The sequence below is a fragment of the Macadamia integrifolia genome, chromosome 11 (assembly GCF_013358625.1).
Source record: "Macadamia integrifolia cultivar HAES 741 chromosome 11, SCU_Mint_v3, whole genome shotgun sequence".
Lineage (NCBI taxonomy): Eukaryota > Viridiplantae > Streptophyta > Magnoliopsida > Proteales > Proteaceae > Macadamia > Macadamia integrifolia.
Window position 1 is genome coordinate 538,884 of NC_056567.1, and position 21,058 is coordinate 559,941.

General features: G+C 36.3%; 2 long non-coding RNA genes across 3 annotated transcripts; both read left to right on the forward strand.

The window, feature by feature from the left end:
* Positions 1-4,469: 4,469 nt before the first annotated feature.
* On the forward strand, positions 4,470-9,868 carry LOC122093640. 2 transcript variants are annotated; one of them, XR_006144519.1, is made up of 7 exons: positions 4,470-6,814; positions 7,370-7,448; positions 7,552-7,721; positions 7,823-7,870; positions 8,056-8,197; positions 8,719-8,817; positions 9,408-9,868. It is a non-coding gene; the product is annotated as an uncharacterized LOC122093640 (long non-coding RNA). The 2 variants fall into 2 exon arrangements; XR_006144518.1 differs by having other exon boundaries at positions 4,470-7,448.
* An 8,498-nt stretch (positions 9,869-18,366) lies between these two features.
* On the forward strand, positions 18,367-19,149 carry LOC122093574. Its single transcript, XR_006144494.1, has 2 exons — positions 18,367-18,557; positions 19,089-19,149. It is a non-coding gene; the product is annotated as an uncharacterized LOC122093574 (long non-coding RNA).
* The last annotated feature ends 1,909 nt before the right edge of the window (positions 19,150-21,058 follow it).

Consider the following 21,058-nt stretch of genomic DNA (forward strand, 5'->3'; position numbering starts at 1 on the left):
ATTAGAAAGATTAATGATACAATCCAATGGCAAGATGGAGAAGGACTGGGAGGAGCCATTTTCTCTCCTTTCCTTATTATTTACTTCTTATGCAAATAGTGAGGTGAGTTGTTGCCATTAGTTTATTGTGAGGTTGGTTTTGGGACCAGCAGGTTGGTGGTTGTAGTTCCTCTCTCTCACCTTTTGGTACAGTTTTCCCTTCCATCAATATGTTTATTGCTTGTATCATTTTTATTTTGTGAAGTCATTCTTTCCTGTAAATAAAATGTAAACAAGAGTCTAGGAGATGTCTTCACTTGAAATGGTTGCATTGATCTGATCCAATAGATCCCTTTGTCCAGGGACCAATTGTTGCTTGAGGCCAAATATATGATTATTACAAATAAAATAGAGGTCTTTCCCAGACCTTCCATTGTGAAATGCTTATTTCCTCCATAAAGGGGTTGCAATGTGGGAGTCTAACTTGCTCCCAAAAGATCAATTTTTTGAAAAAAAATAGTGTCACAGACTGTATCATTCTTCTCTCCCCTGTTTGTAATGAAATGGAAGGTATTCTTCCCTGGAGAAGAATGAAGTATCCTCCTTTTTTTATGCTACCCATCAGTTTAGATTCTTCGAGATTATCTGTCATGGAGACAAATTGACTGTGAGTATTTGCTTTTCTTTTGACTGTGAAGCTGAAGCAAATGCTGCCTATACGATGGAATGAACTATCCATTGTATTTGATTCTTTCTGTCTGGCATGTCAAAAAATTCAAAGTTCATTCCCTAGCATAGGTAGGTAAGTTCAGTGGACACAATCTGTCAATCTTCTTTGTTTCTACTCTGCAGGTCACATCAACAATCAATATAACACCTGTAAAATTCAAATTTTATTTGTAAGATCAAACACCAAGAAACATGAATAATAAAGGAAGTTTCTCCTTTACTCCTCACAAAAAGTAAAGCCACTGAAGTTTCTGTGGGCTGATGAGCTCAAGTGAAATATGGGATATTACTAAGGTGATTTAACGCAGGTATGTTCTAAACAGGTTGCCAGGTTCCAACTTTCAAGTGGGTTTTGTAAGATCAAACACCAAGAAACACGAATAATAAAGAGACAATAGATCTGTACGACACAGAGATTTAACGAGGTTCACACACCAGGGTGGTGTGCTACGTCCTCGGGTGAAGAAGAAGATGATTCACTATGCAGAAGAGAGATTACACCCTAGCAGCGGCGAGGAAAAACTCGCCCTGAAACCCTAGCTCGAAAAACCCCAAAATACAATGACTTTCTCAACAAGAAACAGTACATTTTATATATACTCCAAATCGCGGGTCGACCCATCGGGTCGAGGTCGATCCGGTTGAACCATACCAGATCTCAGAAACTTCCCCATTCGGGTCACCACCAAAATATGTCGGATCGGGTCAGTCTTCAAAATGGGTCAAGAATTCGAGACAAACTCAACAGGTTTAGTATTAATCTTTTCTATATAAACTTTGTTTCTGTAGGTTGTGGCTATCAATACTAAATGAAAATGAGAAACAATAAACCTTAGGGAAAATTACATGATTACCCACTTTTGGTTTCCTTTTACGAAATTACCCAACTTATGTTTCAGTTAACAAAAATACATTGTTTTAGGTTTACAAAATTACCCAAAACAGTGTCCATCCCTCAACTGAAGAGGATTTTTTATTATTTTAACCCCCACCTCCCTTCTCCCACCTGCCCCTATCCTCTTCTTATTCTTCTTCTTTCCAAGCCTGCGATCAGGTATTCTTTATCTCTGTTCTCTCTTTCTCCATTGAATTACAGTTCAGAAATTCTTGGTTACTTTAACTGTGATTTCTATTCTACCATCAATTCAGATTCACGTTGCTTTTAATTATCAATTGTTTAGAAGAATATTGATCTTGAACTACCCTATTTTCCCATCGGTTCGTTTTCCTGAATCTTAGGTTAGTTGCTGTTTTGTAAACGCTGATTTCTAAATCAATTTCAACTTCCTAACTCCTTCAAATTCTAGTGTTCTAAAGCTGAATCATACTTTTTCTAAACCTGACTCCTGTTCACTGCTTGATCATTAATTGATTTCAGTTCAGAACCCTAAATCACTGCTTTGGATTTCTACTATTCATTTCACATTTTAGTTCCTGGTTTTAATTTCTTAGTTGTAGTAGCTTAGACAGTGCCTTAAGCAGAGATTTATTGTTTGGGCTTACGAATTTCAACTTCCTAGCTCTACTCCTTCAAATTTTGGTATTCTGAAGCTGAATCATACCTTTGCCTAAACCTGACTCCTGTTCACTGCTTGATCATTAATTGATTTCACAATTCATAACCCTAAATCACTGCTTTGGATTTCTGCTATTCGTTTCACATTTTAGTTTCCTGGTTTTAATTTCTTAGTTGTAGTAGCCTAAGGACAGTGCCTTAGGCAGAGATTTATTGTTTGGGCTTACAGATTTTCTCTCTATTCTATCATAGCTGGTTTACAATATGCCGGCGATTGAATTGCTGAAACCTGTAACTCTTCAGAAAATCTTTGCTTGTTCGAATTTTTATGTTAAGGGAACTATAAGATTTTCTTCATCCAAAACAGCCTCATTTTGCTGGGAACCTAGGGCTAACAGATATATTGCAGGGTTCACTTCTTGGAGGGGTTTCTTGAACATTCAGAGAGGGAGAGGGAGAAGAATTTGAGTGAAGACCTTTTGTGAGCAAGACAACGATTCAAAGACAAGTTCAAAGGGATATTGCTTCTGCAACTGGGTTTGCAGGGGAGCCAGCAGCGGCGATGAGGTGATTGCAATTGACTTGCATCCATGAAATGGGGGTAGAAAGAAGAAGAAGAAGAAGAAGAAGAAGGGAATAGGAGTGGATGGGAGAAGGGAGGTGGGGGTTAAAATTGTCAAAAAACCTCCTCAATTGAGGGATGAACACTGTTTTGGGTAGTTTTGTAAACCCAAACCTAAAACAATGACCTTTTGTGAGCAGGACAACGATTCGAAGACAAGTTCAAAGGGATATTGCTTCTGCAACTGGGTTTGCAGGGGAGCCAGCAGCGGCAATGAGGTGATTGCAATTGACTTGCATCCATGAAATGGGCATAGAAAGAAGAAGAAGAAGGGAATAGGAGTGGATGGGAGAAGGGAGGTGGGGGTAAAAATTGTCAAAAAACCTCCTCAATTGAGGGATGAACACTGTTTTGGGTAGTTTTGTAAACCCAAACCTAAAACAATGTTTTTTTGTTAACTAAAGCATAAAGGGAAACCTAAAATTGGGTAATCATGTAATTTTTCCTAAACCTTATCCCAAGAATTGATCTACAAGACAAATCTCCTTGTTACAAAAGTTAATTATGGTTGTTGATAAAGAAGAAATTAGCAGTAAAAGAGCATATGTCTGTATTTTAATAAATCATAGTTGTCAAGGCGTTGCCTAGGCGACACCTAGGTGTATGGGTGGTTGGTTGACTTACATTAGTTATGAAAGGCAAGAGCCTTGTTGTCCTAGTCGATGCCTTGGACCATGTAATCATGTAGTAAAAAAAAAATAGAGAATTAATTATAACCCAAAAGTACCCAATACATTGTTTTGTTGTTCGCTTGTTCAATGTTCAGCCTTAACAACATGGTTCAACCCTATCTCGAACCTCCCATGGTGATGAGCGGGCAACCATCCTCCTTAACTAATGATTAATGATTACTTGATTTCTATGGTTGAGATTGACTATATTCCTATTTGTATTTGGTATTTTGGTTGGTGGTTGTCCCATTTTTAATATATTTATCCCATTTTTATGATTAATGATGATTTCTATGGTTGAGATAAAATATTGATTGTTTGAGGATTAAGTGGTCGCTATCCCTTACAAGTGCTATCTTTGTAAGAATGATGTGAAATCTGTAAATTATATTTTATTAGCATGAATTTATGTATGGGAATCACAAGGCAGATGGATAGAGTGTTTGGCTAACTAGTGAGTGTACCCAGAAAACATACATTCCTGCAATTGCTTTTGTACATTGAGAAAGGTGATGCTTGCTCTCCTATCATATCTTTTGGATGATATATGATTACTCACATGAATATTTGAAATATTTTTGGTAGTTTAGTTTCACATTTATGCTTATATGTTATTACAACTTGCAGCAAGCATAGAGTTGATAGCACTAAAATAGTGAAAGCAGTTATAGGTTCCAAGACTCTTACTAGTGCAGCTGGAGCAACCTATAAGTATGACGTTTTGATATTTGCAATTGGCTCTACAGTATGTACCACTTATCTGTTAAATCATTGTTGTATTTCATCTTTTTATTTTTCAAGTTGTATGTTTTATGAAAAAAGATAGTTTTTACTGCAAACCAAACTTGATTTTTCTATATAATTTGTTTCCCTCTCCCTCCAAGAACATCTTCTATGNTGGCCTTTTTTTTTTCCTTTTTTTTTTTTTTTACTATTTTTGGTACCCGTTATTTGTGGAATCTATCACTTAGCTCTTTAGAAAAGAAAACTAATTTTTACATTGACACAAAGTGCTGCTTCACTTCAATATAGAGATTTTCCTTAACTTCCCAACTTCGTGGACATGTTCAATTTCATTCTGAATTTTCTTTCCGAAACTGTACTTACCCATGCAATAAGGCAGTAAAGGAGAAAAAAAGTTGTTTTTATTTGTCACAGAAGACCTGATGCTGGATTTCAAATCCAAGGCTGTCTTAAAAAATATGATCTTGCTATGTGTCTTTCAATTTTTACTTGTAATGGAATTTCTTATAGAAAAGCATTTAGAAATGAACAAACTGGAAGGCAGTTTCCCAAAGAGAGCGGGCAAATGCAAAAGAACTGTATACCTTAATCATAGAACCTGCTACAGAAACCGTATGCAGTTAACAACTACAAACACCTACCAAAAAGTCCGGATTGACATGGTAATGTAGAACTAGGTTGACAAGTCAAACCAAGCTCACAACTGTAGGATACTTTAATCAAGAAACAACCGATAATCAAGGTATAACAACAATACAGCGCAAATCAGATTAAGAGAAGAGATCAGGTCTGGAAATCAAGCCTGCCAATTCCAGAAATTAAGGTTTCTGAGACCAGAATAGAGCTAGATGTGTAAGGTAGCTAGGATGCTGAAATAGGACCAAGAATCACTCATCAAACATGGCTAGATTTCATATAACCAGAGGGTATGCAGATCCATTCAATCGATCTCTGTTTCAGGCCTGAAAACAGAGCAGAAATCAATACAGGACAAGAACTTGGTGATTTCTTATATTTCACCAACCACAGGTCAGAATGACCTGAAAATTGGATCCAAGGGGTGCCTTAATGGGTGGATGTTTCGACCCAAATATCCAGCCCTGGAGGATGGCTGATTTGCTCTAGAGAGTTATGGGTTGGTAACTTGGTGCACAAGTAACTCAGAAAATTCAGGGCAGAACTGAATGTAAAACTGGAACTGATACCTGTAAGAACTTGAGCAGATCAGTAACAGCTTGAATAGTTGAGAGGAGAAGAAGATAAGTCAGGAAGAGGACCTCTCAGGCTTCACCTCGCAAAGAGTCACCGGATCACACACCAGTCCATCTACTTTGATAAAACACAAAGCAAGTTCTCAGCAAGAGAAGCAGGAGCAGCAGCAACAAGGTAGTTTCTGTAAATTGTGGGAGGCTAGAGGCCCTCCTATGCTTTATTTATAATTTTTGATGGGGGAGGGAATTACAAAATAGAAGGTTCCATAAAAAGAAACCTTAATTAGACTCCTGATGCAGTAGTTACTAAAATCTGAAATAGAAACTGCTGAAAAGGAAACTAAGGACTTTAAGAAACTTGTCCTCTAAGAACAAACTAAACCAAACCACATAATAAACAAACCAAAATAAAACCCCATCTAATCAAAATCATGAGCTGCTTGGGCAGCTCCTAAGCAACCTGGCCGACAGTGCCCTCTTCTGTCTCCTTGTGTATGTCTTCAGTGCTGCATCACATGGAAAATGAAAGGTTGAAAAGAGGAAAAACCAGAGAAAAAGAGATAATCATCAATGTTTCCCTACTTAAAAAAAATGAAAGAAAGAAAAAGTAATTATCAGGGAGATAGAATTGTTGTTATATTTTGTTTTCCAATTTTGAATCGTATGCTTTATGTAAGGGTGAAAAGGAAAATGTATACAAATATCAGTTTTTTCTACATGATGAATGCACTGATTCAAATCATGATTATCAGTATCACCAAGTTATTTCCCATATAACAAGGAAGCTTCATTTTTCAAAATTCTGCCTGGTCAATACACATATCATGTTCTTCAACAGGGTGGAATCATTCACTCTAAAGATGAATAACTCACCAGGTTCCTTACCATGTAAAAATGATGCTTCACTTTTAAAAATCTGCCATGTCAGTGTTTCCATGTCTATGTTGGAAATCAACACTTAAATTTCAATATAGAACCTTACATTATTTTCCCAGCAGGTGCAGTCTCTGACTACACCACATGTCCATGCCTTCGTTACTGAGGTCCCCTCAAGAAAAAATATTCCCATGTTTCCACGTTATGTGATTTGGTGATGCTTTTGTCCTCATCAAGCTGTGGAGTGCTTTTCTTGCAAATGTACCCAAGTGTCTTATGTCATACGGAGTAATGGAGAACATAAAGAATTTTTTTCTTGCTGGTTTGGACCTGTTGAGAAGGTTGGGGAGGCCCACCAATGAAGTCCAACTGACTCTTCAAATTTTGTAGCTTCAGCCCCTCAATCAATTCCTCCCAAGCTTACAGAAACATCTGCACACAAGATCTATCATAGTAAGCTAAAATGGTAAACTGCAGAGAAGAGTTAGCAATATTGTAGTAAAAACGCAAATGAGTTTGTACTTATATGTAAATGTGTAATGAGTAAATTTCCTAGTAATGGTCTGTTTTGTTGGACATGCTGTTCCTTTCTTCTCTATGTATGGTTTATTGTCCTCTGCATGCGGAGCAAAACTTCATGATAACTTCTATCATCTTCATGTGATATTATGCATTAGATTCCCATACGTCCATTACTGATTTTGTTGATGGTAAATATCATTTGGCCTGTGGCTGGAGCACCAACAAGTCATTCCTACACCATCACATCTTGACATCTAACTCAAAGGATTAGGACTCAAAACTGAATGGGTACCTCCAAGGAGATTTCTTGGTGTCAAGAGGGAGCAGATCACTAGGATAAATACTTTTGTCTGATACTCGGTATTAGGGTGACATCCTCTTCACTAGCTCCAGATTCTTTTACTCAACTCATCATGCTTCTGGTCACTATGTTTCTCTCCAACCTGAGAAAGAGTTGAGTTTTTCTCACTTTTCTATTGATCTATTGCATTGCCACCAGGGTTCAGTATGTATAGTTAATGCAGTCAGTGAAAGAGACATGGCCATATTTACAGCAGGAATGATCCAGGCAAGATCTTGTAATATTCCTTTATTTCTTTTTTTCAGTTGCTAATTCTCTTTTCTTTCTTATTCTGTAATATAACCATGAAATTTAGTCTTAGATCTGTATTGAATTGGCAGGCGGAACTGAAGGGGAAACGTTTTTTATGCCACACAGCTGCTAGCTTTGTTTCTGCTCGAATTGGAATAAGGCCAAGGGCTCCGATATTACCAAAAGATATGGGAATAAGTAAAGCAAGGGATGGGGGCTCATAGTTGTAGGGTCATATGTTCCAAAGACCACAAAACAGGTCAAAACTAATTTTCTGTCAAACCTAATTTTCCTATGATTTTGTTTTAATATGTATCTTACATCCTATTTTAAATATTTAAAATAATCGAAATGTTATAGGTTGACGATCTCAAATCCCAATTCGGCCATGTCCTAAGATGCATTGAGGTGATCCAAATTGATTTTTTCCTTTCCCTTTTTTTTATTTATTTATTTTTTTTTTTATTAATATTCAATGTCAACAAGAGCCTATATTGAGTGGAGAATTTTTCTGGATTTTTCCAAACATTCGATTCATGCCCGTTTTCAATTATCATATTGATCTGATTTCTGCTTACTATTCTTCTGATCAGGTATCTGTTGATAAACTTGCCATTCGGTCATTGCAGAAGAGGGAGTAGGAGATCGATCGGGCAGCTGAAATGGCTGATGTTCTCATTATAGGCTGTAAAGACACTCTAGTAACGACAAGTCGAGAGCTTATTACTGGAAAATGTAAGTCTCCTTAATCATTGTCCTTTTTTATTCTAGTGTCTATTAATGCAAAAATGTTTTGTATTTAGTTAAAGATTTCTTATTGAATATTTAAGCAATGGAATTGTAGAAATTATTTACAACAACTTTTCTCAACTTGTATTTCAAGTTTCCGATTGCTTTGGGAATTAGTTAAAATATGAATAAAGAAAGTTCCAAAGCTTTTTAATTGAGGAAATAGAAGGCTAGATGGGTAAGGCTTTGTTGTTGTTGTTGTAGAAGTCTAGAGGAGAAGATACAAAATAAGAAGTCAGTATTCAGATGTGTCAAAATTTTATAGTATACATTAAAATGGTAAAATTACATGACAAAGAACTACCTTGCTCCCACTTCTAGTAGTTGCAAAGAGAACTAATCAACATCTCTGATACAAGAGGATGTTAATTTCAATTTGTTATTGAATAGGAACATGCCCTTTATTTTGAAAATTTAATTTCCCTCATCGTATGACCACCCTTCCTCTACTTGCTTACATTCTGCAGCTGCTTCAGAGAGCCTAGAAAATCAATTTCAAAGTCAGTTCTGTACTGGTGGAAATTGTGTGGCAGATAACTACACGGCCTCATTACATTCTTGCCAAGGTATCATCATTTATTCCAATTTCTAAGCACATATTCATTTACTTGCAAAAAAGCAAGTTTTAACACATGGTGACTAATAGATACATCCAATCATGGTTACATGGTCCACCCACCGAAATCTCCTCCCCCCCCTTGTGTTATTGTGCGGTAAGGTGATTTTGTTTTTTGTGAATACAAGTTGATGGAGGACACAAGATGGACAACACAATTCTCACATCCTTGTTCTTTCATTTCCAATTTCTCTTTTCATAATCTCCATACTTCCTCACTATATTATTTTTTAATACACAATGTAATTTCCATTAATACTTCAATAGTGTAAAGATCTGCAGATATATACTTAAAGCATTTCAATCCAAAAGAGGAAAATATACAAGATTCGGTGCCAGTTTCATTCTTACTTCTTTGAAAATTAGATCTTAGTGTCTGTTTCATTCTCATTTTCCTATTACTACTGTGAAGCATTAGTTTATTTCTTGTACCTTTGATCATTTTTAGCAGAATTTAGGATATTTTTTATTCATTCATCTATGGAAAACCTATGTTGAAAGGAGTTTGTGTTTAGTGATCATTATATACTTATATTTCAGGGGTCATTGCTTGGAGCAATGGCAAAGGGCTTTTTCCGCCTGCGCAGTGGTGCATGATCGAGTCCTGGGAACCAGCCTCTCTGTAAAGGGGGTAAGGCTATCTACGTATATACCCTCCCAGAATCCTGCTTAAGTGCGGGAAGCCTTTGTGCACTGGGCAACGGCCTTTCCTTTTTTCTTTTTTATATACTTGTATTTCAGGGTGGCATTACCTCCTCAGATCTTGATACAAAAGCTTTAGAAGCAAAACGTGCCATGGTAGTTGGGCAGTCTTTAGCTGGTGTACCTTTGTGGCAGCTTTGGTTTTTAACTTCTTTCTTATGATATATTATGAAGAATCTGATAATTCCAAAAGAAATGAGGGACAATTTGAATCCTCCACAATATGATCTCGAGCATTTGAAACTGAAAAAGAGAAAACCAACAGTGGGGCTTAATGAAGAATTTATGAATAGCTTGCTGCTGAGATCTCACCTAAAGTGTTTATCTATGTCAATGGAGTGAATGGTTTTCACTATGGGGATTGTGCAGGTTTTAAAAATTCTCTTCCTTTGATTCTTTTATTCCCTAATTAACCTGTGCAGAATGCATCATAGACAAATTGTTTGAGGTTACATATATTTTACATGTTTCCTTGTGTTCTAACCCTTTGTTTTTCTCTCTTGCAATATATGAAGAGCATGAATCATCCTCCATTGTGAATCTTAAAGTAATCTTAGGTTGATCCCATAAGAACTGACCAAAGTATATTAAATTCTTGATATATTATATGTAACTTTAGCCTATGATTTTTTTGGTTTCTAAAAAGAAAAATATTATGGTAATGCCGGCTGATGTTTTTGGTTGGTTTTCTAAATCATGTTGATGAATTTTATGCAATTTCTCAGAATAAGTTGTGGGAAGTGGTTCATTATACAGGGTCTTGGGAATTGAAGCATTAAGATTGGGGTGAGGATTCCTAATGATTTTGTAAAGCAAGGTCTGAGAATTACTGTTGTCAAGATAAATGAGCAGAATTTTGGCGGTTGGCATAGACTCCCTTGCTTTTTTTATTGATTGAAAAAAGAATGGTAAGAGAAAATAGACTAGATTTTATTTTTCTGAGCAGGAATCTTGAACTCTTGTCATTTTCAGTCATGGCCTTTTTTCACTATTGAAGAAGCACATCTCCTACTGCTAGCAGTACCCTGTTTTTGGGTAATTTTTTGCAGACTTGATTTCTGGAAATTAGTCTGAATCTGACCATCCGATTCAGTTGATTTTCTAAGGCCTTACGGCCCTCACTTGGAAGCTCTTCAACTCAATTTGGATGCAATCTGCTGCCTCTTAGTTTTGACTATAATTTTAAATCACCCCAAAAAGAAGCATATGAGACTGATGCAGATCAGCAGCAAGAAATGTACTTGAAGTAGTGCCAACGAACGAAACTATTTCTTTTATTTTTCGTTGCTTCTTATTGGCTGGAAAACTGTCCTAAGACCAATATAATTCAATCTTTGTTGCTTTTATAAAAGCATTGTAAAGGTTAGGCGATTTTATGAATAAAACTTTGATTTTGCTACTTTCATTCTGTGAGATTCCGAAGGCCGTGAGATGCAGTGCTTGTGGTGAAATACCTTTAACGGCCGGTGGAAATCCAGTTGAGGCTAGGTGGGATGCTTAGTCATATCTGTTTCTTATTCATTCTTCTCCTCCATTAATATTCAAGTAAGTGTTCTATTTACAGTCTTATTCTGTTACAATCTTTCAATTTATTAAAACTCTTCAATTCTTGATTGATGCACCTGGGATGGTAATATGGCCACATTTGAGATGATTATTGTAGCAAATAATTTGCATGGAGATTAACAACTTGCTTTGTTAATGATTATGGGCATGACAAAGCCAAGGAAACTCTTATGGTAACTTTTGTTCTTTTAACTTTTTTTTCTTTTAAATTTTTGTTTCTGGGTCCAGAATAAGTGAAAGACAGAATCCTACAGTTATGGCATGTGGGTTCTCTAACCTTGACAGTACGTGGATCTGCCATGGGTCTTGGGTGGGGCATCTAGCAAGATCTGCATGTTTCTAGGTTCCATTAATGAGAAAAATAAGAAGTAAATAAAATTCTCTTGTTTTACATGACTTTGGCCCAACAACATCTAAACGGCTCCTGTTACAAGCAGAAAAGTCCTAAATGGGACATATAGTTGAGTTGGCCACTGACATTTAACAAGTGTCCAACCTAAAGATCCCATCTTTATCCAAGCATTGGAATGGCAATGTCGTCCTGTCATTGTACGCAATTTAAGGGACTATGACATAAGAAAGTTGGGTGGGTGGCTTGCCCACAAAACCTTCTCCCATTTCTTTTTCTAAATTTTCGATGTAAAAAATTTGGGTGGTTCTAAGAAATAGCCATTATCATATATAGACTCTACATTCTTATTGCCACATAAGGATGAGTTAAAGTTGCTTGAGGGATTAGAGGGATCTATAATGTTCAGTGGATTTTGTCTCTAGAAAATGCAGGAACATAGAAACAACTTTATCAATCAGGAGGATTTTATTTTCCTGTATAGACATGGGATAAATACAGTGAGGATACAAGTCAATTGGTGGATTTCCCAGGATCCAAATCCTCCACCGGGTTTCTCTGGCAGCCCTTGATAATGCATTCTCATGGAACAATAGGTCTTGTTCCAATCTTGTCTTAAATATTTTAAGCATTAAAATTTTCACCTTTACTTTTCGGTGTGCTTTACTTGCAAAACCTTTGGTGCAGGATATATGACATAAGGTGCATTATTGACCTTCATGCAGGTCCATGATCCCAAAATTAGCAACTCTAGTGTTTACTTATAAGATATATTATAAGGATCAAATGAATTCAGGTCAAAGCAATACATTTGATGTGAAAAAAAAAGAGACGAGAACTGGATGCATGATATATGATAACGGTTTCAGCTAGGATTTGATTGAGAAACTGAAAAGGAGCCGTGACCCAGTGTAAGCTTTCGCAGGGCCTCAGGAGGAATGCCCTGAAAATGGTCATGACCTTTGGCCTTTTGCATAAAATGGTTAATCTTATGGCTTGAACCTGTGTCTTCATGCTAGTAGCTGAGCTTTTTACCAGCACATAACTAGGATTAGGATTGAAAATGATCAGGAAGTACCCCAAAATATTGTTAAGGAGAACAAATTTAGAACTACAGATGGGATCCCTAGGGTTCTAATGGAGGTTTTGATGGTAAAGAAGAGAATTTCCTACATGTGGCAATAGGGATTAGGTGGTATAGTCTGGTTACTGGAATGGATTTGAGAAATTATAGGGTGATTCACATGTGATAGTAGAAATTTAAAGCTTTAGTGGGGAAATAGCTATGTTGATGGTTTAAATTTGCATTTGGTAGAAGCATTCTGAAAATTAGAAGAAAAAGGAAGAATAAGTAGAGAAGTAGAAAAACCTAGGCAGTCATACCTCTCTTCGTGTTAGAAGAAGAGAGGTATCCTAATGTTTGTTAGAGCATTACTTAGCTAGAAGAAGCTTAATTTGCAGAAAAACTAGGACTTTGGTTGTTGGTGTTAGCTTTATGTATTTTAAGTCTAACTTAGCTAGAAGAAGTTTAAATGTACATACATTGCTTTATGTATTGTGAGAGAAACTAATGGCAGCAACAAACTTATGTTTTCCTGACTTAGTTATGCAACTTGAAGGATTTGATGATTTTAATCTTGCCTTTTCATGGGAAAGGTATCCTAATGTTTCTTAGAACCTCTCTTCGTGTTGACATAAGATTTACTTCAACCTATAGCAATAACATAAGTACTACGGATCTCGAGGTGGCAACTGGTACGGTAATGGCTATACTCTTCCCTTCCAAGGGACGTAGGGCCCTCTAGTGTTACCCAATAGCATAAGGTAAAGATGTAAATATTTTAATTACCCAGAAAGGCATTGAGGTGGGTAAAGTGTCATTATTGTACTTCAACGCGTAACTATAATGGTAAGATATTTGTGTGGGAAATGTGCCACTAGCTATAAGCTTTGATAATTGATAAAATGGGTTATTGTGTTACTGTTGAATGGCTACTTGGATATTAGGTTGGGCTTTGGAATATGTTTGTGTTTGTATTTGACATTATACTAATATACTAGAAAATTCTTAATTACCTCACTTAGACAGGTAAACGGGTATATATTGAGGGTAAGACCCATTACCCTTATGCGCCCCCTTTTTTTGTTTTCTGTTTTGGGTTAGTGTTTTTTATGGGGTATATGTGTTTTAAGTCTTCAGCAAGTATATTTTGAGAGAAACTAACAGCTGCAAATGGCTTATGGTTTCCTGACTTAGTGATGCAGCTGGAGGATTTATGATTTTACTCTTACCTCTTCATGGGATTATGGGAATGATATCCTAATGTTCAGTAAGACCTCTCTTCTTGTTAGCATAAGATTTTGTAGAGCATGTACTTAGAGATATGCAATGTTTCTTATTTGCTAGGTTAATATCTAAAATAGAGGTTGTTTGTAGGTTGTGGTTGGCTGATGGTCCAATGAATGTGTTGTTTAGTATGGATCTTTATTCATATATGCATTTTCTTGATCTAAACTCTAAACTTTCTTTAGTTTAGTTATGCTGCTAATTTGAACTTGATAATCGTACTCAAATTAAAGCAATTTTTTATTTAATGTAGTCTTTGTAGGATTGCTTTGAGCCCTCCTGGCTTTGTTGTAGCCCTCTTTTTGCCTGTATGTTGTTTGCTTAGCTGGCTTGTTGTGAGCCTTTCCCCCATCTCCCCCTTGTATATTCTTCCCTTTTGCATAATTATGTTATTTATTCATAAAAAAGAAGACTTTAAAGCATATCATATATTACAGAACATGAAGTTTGAAGGAGTGTCAATATACTTCAAAATCTTTCTCCAACCTTTTGTGAGTGTGTGTGTGTGTGTTCACTCATCCATTAGATATTAACCATCTTTATGCTTATATTTCTTGCTCAATTATTAGTTTAAATAGTTATTCTATTCGATTAGTCGATTCTTTTTTGTTTTCTTCTTTTCGGGTCTGTCCTTTCCTCGCGGAAGAGGTCTTCTATTGCCAACTAGGTCGGGTCGGCCCTTCTTTCCTCACAGATGAGGTCTTCTTTTTTCTGACCGTTAGGGTCAGCTCTTCCTTTCCTCATGGATTTGGTCGGCACATCCTTTCCTTACAGAAGAGGTCTCTTGTCGACTTGGTGAGGTTGGCCCTTCGTTCCTTGTGAATGAGATTCTTTTTTATTAACCATCGGGGTCGGCCCTTCTATCTTCGTAGAAGAGGTCTCTTACCGACTGGGTTGGGTCGGTCTCGGTCTTTTTTCTTGGAATTTCTATATTTGGTTTTGGGGGCCAAAAACTTATAGGATTAGGCCCATAGTGGAACCCTTAGATTGTAAAAGAAACACACCCAAATGGTAGTTTGATTTTTTGGCCACTTGTAGTAGTATATGACACAAACAATTTAGTACTATTCATACATAATTCTATCAAAACAACTAAAATATGATTTAGGAATTGTTGCATCTGGAACACTGTTGATGGTGGAGCATTAGGCTACATAGCTAGATAAGAGGTAAGAGGGGGTAGAGTAGGCCAACAGAGAGTTGTCTGAACATTTCTTGTTTTATTTAGGTACAACCTTACAAGTATGACAAGACACCTTTACTTTTTCTCCAAGAAGGTTATGACTTATAACAATTAAATATTAGAGCCAGTGATGCAGAAAGACAAACTAGACAGGGCATCAAACAGCCTCGAGGGTGTTATATTCCCCCTCATGCTCATAAAGGAGCCTTCTTCCTTAGGAAGGGTGACAATGTGGCACATTGAACTTGAAACTACAATTAAGAGGGGCGTTCAATACAATCCACTGGCAAAAGGAAAGAAGCGACAAAAGAATTTTGTGAGTCACTTTCTCTCAAAAAAGGGCTTGGCCCATAATCAAAAGACTCGGTATGATCTAGGACAACGACATCGGCCTCGCTGCCATTGTAAGAAGAATCACCATAACATATATGTAGAGCACTTTCCAGTCCAGCAAAGATCTTCTATATCCAATCAGAAGGCCCTTTCACAATTAAGAATAAATACTTTGACCTAGGAAACCGCTAAAGAAGAAATTGGCAAGTCATCTAGTCCAACTAAAAATTGTACTAGGAGTCCAATAGAGGTCTAATAATTGGTTTTTCTAATAGCATTTTGATTTCTAATTTAAGTCATTGCTTGAATAGGTTTTAGAGGTCAGTCTAGTGTATACCTAAGCCATTAAGGGTTAGTTCTCTGCTGTACCTTATGGTTCTTGTTGAATAATGAATTCTGAATTAGTTAGTGAAATCAATGGACGCTTGTGTGTGTGCATGAGTGCTGCTGAAATCCCGTGTTTGGCTCGGTGTATTAGTTTTTTCGATAGTTGGTTTCTGATCCTGATCTCTATTTTTAGGGAGGTTTTGGTCATATTAGCCTTTGTTAATGCTCCTACTCACTCATTCTGATTGTATCAATCTGAATATTAATATTTAAAATTCTATTATTGTTTCCTAATAGTTCTCTTCTGATTTATAACTCTAAAGTTTAAACTCCTCTAATAGTTACCGCAATGTACCTGCTCTGTTTAATCACATTCTCTAAATCAAGGTTTAAAAAAAAAAAAGATTTATACATAATAACAAGGTCATCTCTAGAAGGCAACTCAACTTAAATTTTGTCGCCTTCTAATCCATTCTTTTGCAAGTTATTGAGCTTCTCTTGTTCTCCTTGTCTCTTATAATCCTCTCTCGCTGATCACATTGATTTCTTCTAATTCTCCAAATCTGGTTTCAGTTTTAGCATAACATTCATCTCTAATTTCATAATCATCTCATATCAGATTCCCCAATTGAATCTCAAGTCTCTCTTAACTCTTAAGTTTCATATATGTTCTTTCATTTGAAGTGCAAGTTTCTTGCAAGTTTTCTCTCTCTTCTTCTCTTAACCGCAGAATTAGGACTTTCTATCCCTAGTATCTGCAATTCTACATCCTTGTGTGGAAAATTGAGAAGATTTCTTGGATCCATTCGCTTAACTCGGGGATTTTCTTCTTGTACTTTCCTTGTTTTTCCCCTAATTTTGTTGTTCAGTTATGGTCATGCTTAGCTTAGTGATGTTATGGACTTCTATATTATTTCAGCTTCTTAAGTTTACACATTTTTATTTGAACCTGGAAGCTTTGTAAAGGGATGAATTTTACTGAATGTATCGTTGTGGCTATTCTGATCGAAAGATTGCAGATTCTGTTCCCACCCCCTCCCACCCCATAATTTTTTTTTTGTATGATTAGTCCTATTTGCTTTGTTTATTGAAATGGCTGCTACACACACCATTCTCTGGGTTCTTCTCTACAGTATTAATCATACAATCCATTTAGTGATATTTACATCTTTGAACAGGGAGATCTTCCATAAGTTTAGTCAATGAATTCAGGAATGGCTTCTTTGAATCTGTATGCAGCATCTTTGATAACTCTCACCAAATGAGAGGAGAAACATAAAGCATTTGAGATGATTGCTGGACATCTAGAGAGTGGTAATGGAACTGCCTAGTCTTGATGTCCATTTGAGAACCAACAAGTGACAAAACAGAACCAGATTCGACGAGAAACTTCTCTTGCCTTCAACATCCATGGTATTGAAAAAAAAAATGAAGTATAACTCTTGAATCCCTATTAAAAAGTTTAATGTGCACTTCTAGTGAAATTGCAGACAACTTATGTAGTTCATCTACTTGGTGGTATTAGTTAGATTTATTTGTACAATATATGTCTCCATCTTTCAATATTTTATATAGAACTTCTCTATTGCCTAGTGATACTTGATAGCTTGATGCCTATAAAGAGCACAACACTCATTACCTATTTCATGTACTTATAAGCATTGTTGCAAAGGGATCTCACACTAGCTCAAATTTTGGAAAATATTAACTGAAACCATTTCCTATCGATAAATGCAATTTCTTCTCATTATTTCCCTGCATCAGTGAACTATTATGTATGTCAGGCTCTGTGCGTGTATATGCCCATTTATGCAATTCTTGTAAGCCTTAGTATTCGTAACTCATATCCAATAACTCTTAATGCTTTGACCTGATTGGAAATTCTCTTATTCATCTTTGTTGAGTACAAATCCTAATTGTGTTATCTTTAAGTTCATTTTCCCTTGTATTTTTACTTATTTTTGGCATCCAGTTTCTTTTTGAATTGCAATGGAAGCATTCAAACTATACAAATATGCCTGTGCTGAATATTTTCTTAAACCTCAAATACTAAAGGTTTTGGTATGTACTTGGATCTTTTTAAGTGAATCTTATTATTGGAGAGGTACTTTATATTTTCAAGTTATATAGCTCATGTAATACAAATTTTGGTTCTTTTGTATCTACTTTGTTTAATTCTTCAAAAAAAACATCACCTTTCTTTAACGAACTTGGTTAGCCAGATATGAGGAAAAGGCTTATTGTTGAGACTTTCACCACTCTGGAATGGAAAGATAAGGTTTATATCTAGGACTTTAACTTAATCCTCATTCTCAGGCCCTTTATGCTTGTTGTTTCCATGTCATTACTTATTTAGTTTTCATATCTGAGGGGACGACATGATTGGCATATTGCTGATAAAGAAATTATAGAGTAAGAAGATCTTGATTCTGTAAGTTATTCCTTCTTCAAACCTTGTGTTCCCCTTTGAAATTCCACTTAATAATTTTCTTGATTGAATTAGAGTAATGATCCGCTTTTCATCGAATAAGTACGGTATCATTTTCTATGTTTATGTAATATTTATATGGGTCATTCGGGATATGATTATGGGTGGAGAATATCGATCACTTATGGAATAGGTGCTGGCAATCCTTTACAAGTGTTGTCTTTGGATGACATATGTGAAATTTGTTAATTTGATTTTAGGGCATGAGAATGCTAACTTGCTGAAGTAGGTACACTGTAATGTGCAGGTGCATCGCAGCATATCCTATCAGCCCCTGCTGTGTCTGGGTGTAAACACATGCAAATGGGTAGGAACTTTTTCAGCCCTTGCTGTGTCTAGGCATAGACACATGCAAATGGATATGATCTTTTTCAGTGCATACTATTATTAGAGAGGTACTTTAAGCTTTCAAGTTATATATAACTCAATTAATACCAAAGTTTGGTTCCTTCATATCTACTTTGTTTAATTCTACCAAAAAATATATCACTAGTGTAGGTACACTCTAGTGTGCGGGAGCATCTTTAGAGCAAAAGCACCATGGTCTTTCAGCCCTTCGGTGTCTAGGCATAGACACATAGGTGTGAACTTTTTCAGCCCCTATTGTGTTTAGGCGTAGACACATGTAAATGTCTAGGCATGTAGACATATGCAAATGGATAGGATTTTTAAGTTAATATTGGAGAGATACTTTATGCTTTCACTTAATACCAAGTTTTGTTCCTTTGTGTCTACTTAGTTTAATTCTACCAAAAAATATATCACCTTTGTTTAATGTACTTGGTTAGCCAGATATGAGGGAAAGACTTAATTATTGAGACTTCCCCCACCCTGAAATGGAAAGATAAGGTTTGTCTAGGGCTTTAAACTTAACACTCATTTTTAGTCCCTTTATGTTTGTTGTTGTCATTTCATTACTTATGTAGTTCTCATATCTGAGGGGACAATATGATGGACATATTGCTGATAAAGAAATTATGGAGAAAGAGAATCTTGATGATGTAAGTTGTTCCTTCCTCAAACCTCATCAGAATAATTTCTCATTTGGAGTCCCACTTAATAATTTTGCTGATTGAATTGGAGGTTTACTAATCATCTTTACTCCCTATATGGTATCTTTTTCTATTTTTATTTAATATTTGTATGCACAGTCATTCGGGATATGACTATCACTGGAGAATTTTGATCGCTTATGGAATAGGCACTGGAATTCCCTTACAGGTGTTGCCTTTGCGAGAAAGAAGTGACTTTTGTTAATTCTGTTTTAGTGCAGGATAATGTTAACCTGCTGGTTTAGGTACACTCAAGTGTGCGGGAGCATCTTTCAGCACAAAAGCAGCACAGCCTTTCATCCCCTGCTGTGTTTAGGCATAAATGATGTAAATGGGTAGGAACTTTTTCAGCCTATGTTGTGTCTACGCATAGACACATGCAAATGGATCGGATCTTTTTCAGTGAATCCTATTATTAGTTGGGAGGCTTTGGTCTTATCAGTCTTTGTTAGTGCTCCCTACTCACTCATTCTGATTGTATCAATCTGAAATTTAATATTTCAAATTCTGTTGTTATTTCCTAATGTTCTCATCTGATTAATAACTCTAAAGTTTAAACTCCTCTAATAGTTTCCGCCCTATACCTGCTCTATTTAATTGCATTCTTCAAATCAAGTTTTTTCTTTTTTTCTACCATAATTACAAGGTCATATCCAAAAGGTAACTCAACTTAAATTTTGTCACCATCTGATCCGTTATTTGGGAGTTATTGAGCTTCTCTAGGTCTCTTTGTCTCTCATAATTCTGTCTCTCTGATTACATTGATTTCAGTTTTAGTGTCACATTTAGCTCTGGTTTCATAATATATCATCCAATATCAGATTCCCCGATCGAATCTTAAGTCTCTCATAAGCTTCATATCTATTATTTCATTCGAAGTGCAAGTTTCTTGTAAGTTTTCTCTCTCTTCTTCTCTTATCGCAGGTTCTAACTGAGCGGGAAACTTTATCAGCATTATCCGAACACTCGAAGACGAGCACTTTGAAAATTAACCGAACGTGCTAAAAATCCGAACAGGTATGTCTCTTACTAATTGCTATGTCTCTTACTAATTACTCATACGATTTCAACATATTTAAATTTAAGTTTATGAGTTGGCTTCTATTTATTTTGTAGCTCGTAGTCGTCAGGGATCATAACACTCAGAACACTCAGAGCTCTTCCTACTCACCCTTCTCTTTTTATCAAAATACTGACTTTGGCATCGGAGACTTCTTCCCGGGGTCACCCTCTGGGCCAGTTTTTCATCTGTGGTTTGCAGGTTCTAATTGATCGAGAAATTTCATCAACATTAGCCAAACACTTGAAGACGAGCACTTTGAAAATTAGCTGAATGATGCTTTCATCCCTCCACATCTCTCTCGACTAAAAGTCCCAATAGGTGTGTCTATTACCAATTGCTAATACAATTTCAAAATATTTAGATTTAAGTTTATGTATCGAATTCTATTGTTGACACTTAGAACACTTAGAGCTCTACTTACTCACCCATCCAATTTTGTCAGAATACTTAGGCATCGGAGCCTTCTTCCCGAGGTCACCCTCCGGGCCAGTTTATTATCTTTGGTATGCAGGTTCTGTTGGGCGGGAAACTTCTACAACATTAGCCGAACACTCGAAGACTTGCGCTTTGGAAATTAGCCGAAGGACTCTTTCAGCTCTCCACATCTGTCTCGGCTGAAAATCCCACCAGATATGTTTCTTACCAATTACACATACAATTTCAACACACTTTAATTTAAGTTTCCGTATTGAATTCTTTTGTTTTATGCCTCTTAGTCGTCAGGGATCTTATACCTACACGCATTTGATCAATATGAGATTAGTTCGGCCAAAATTCACCA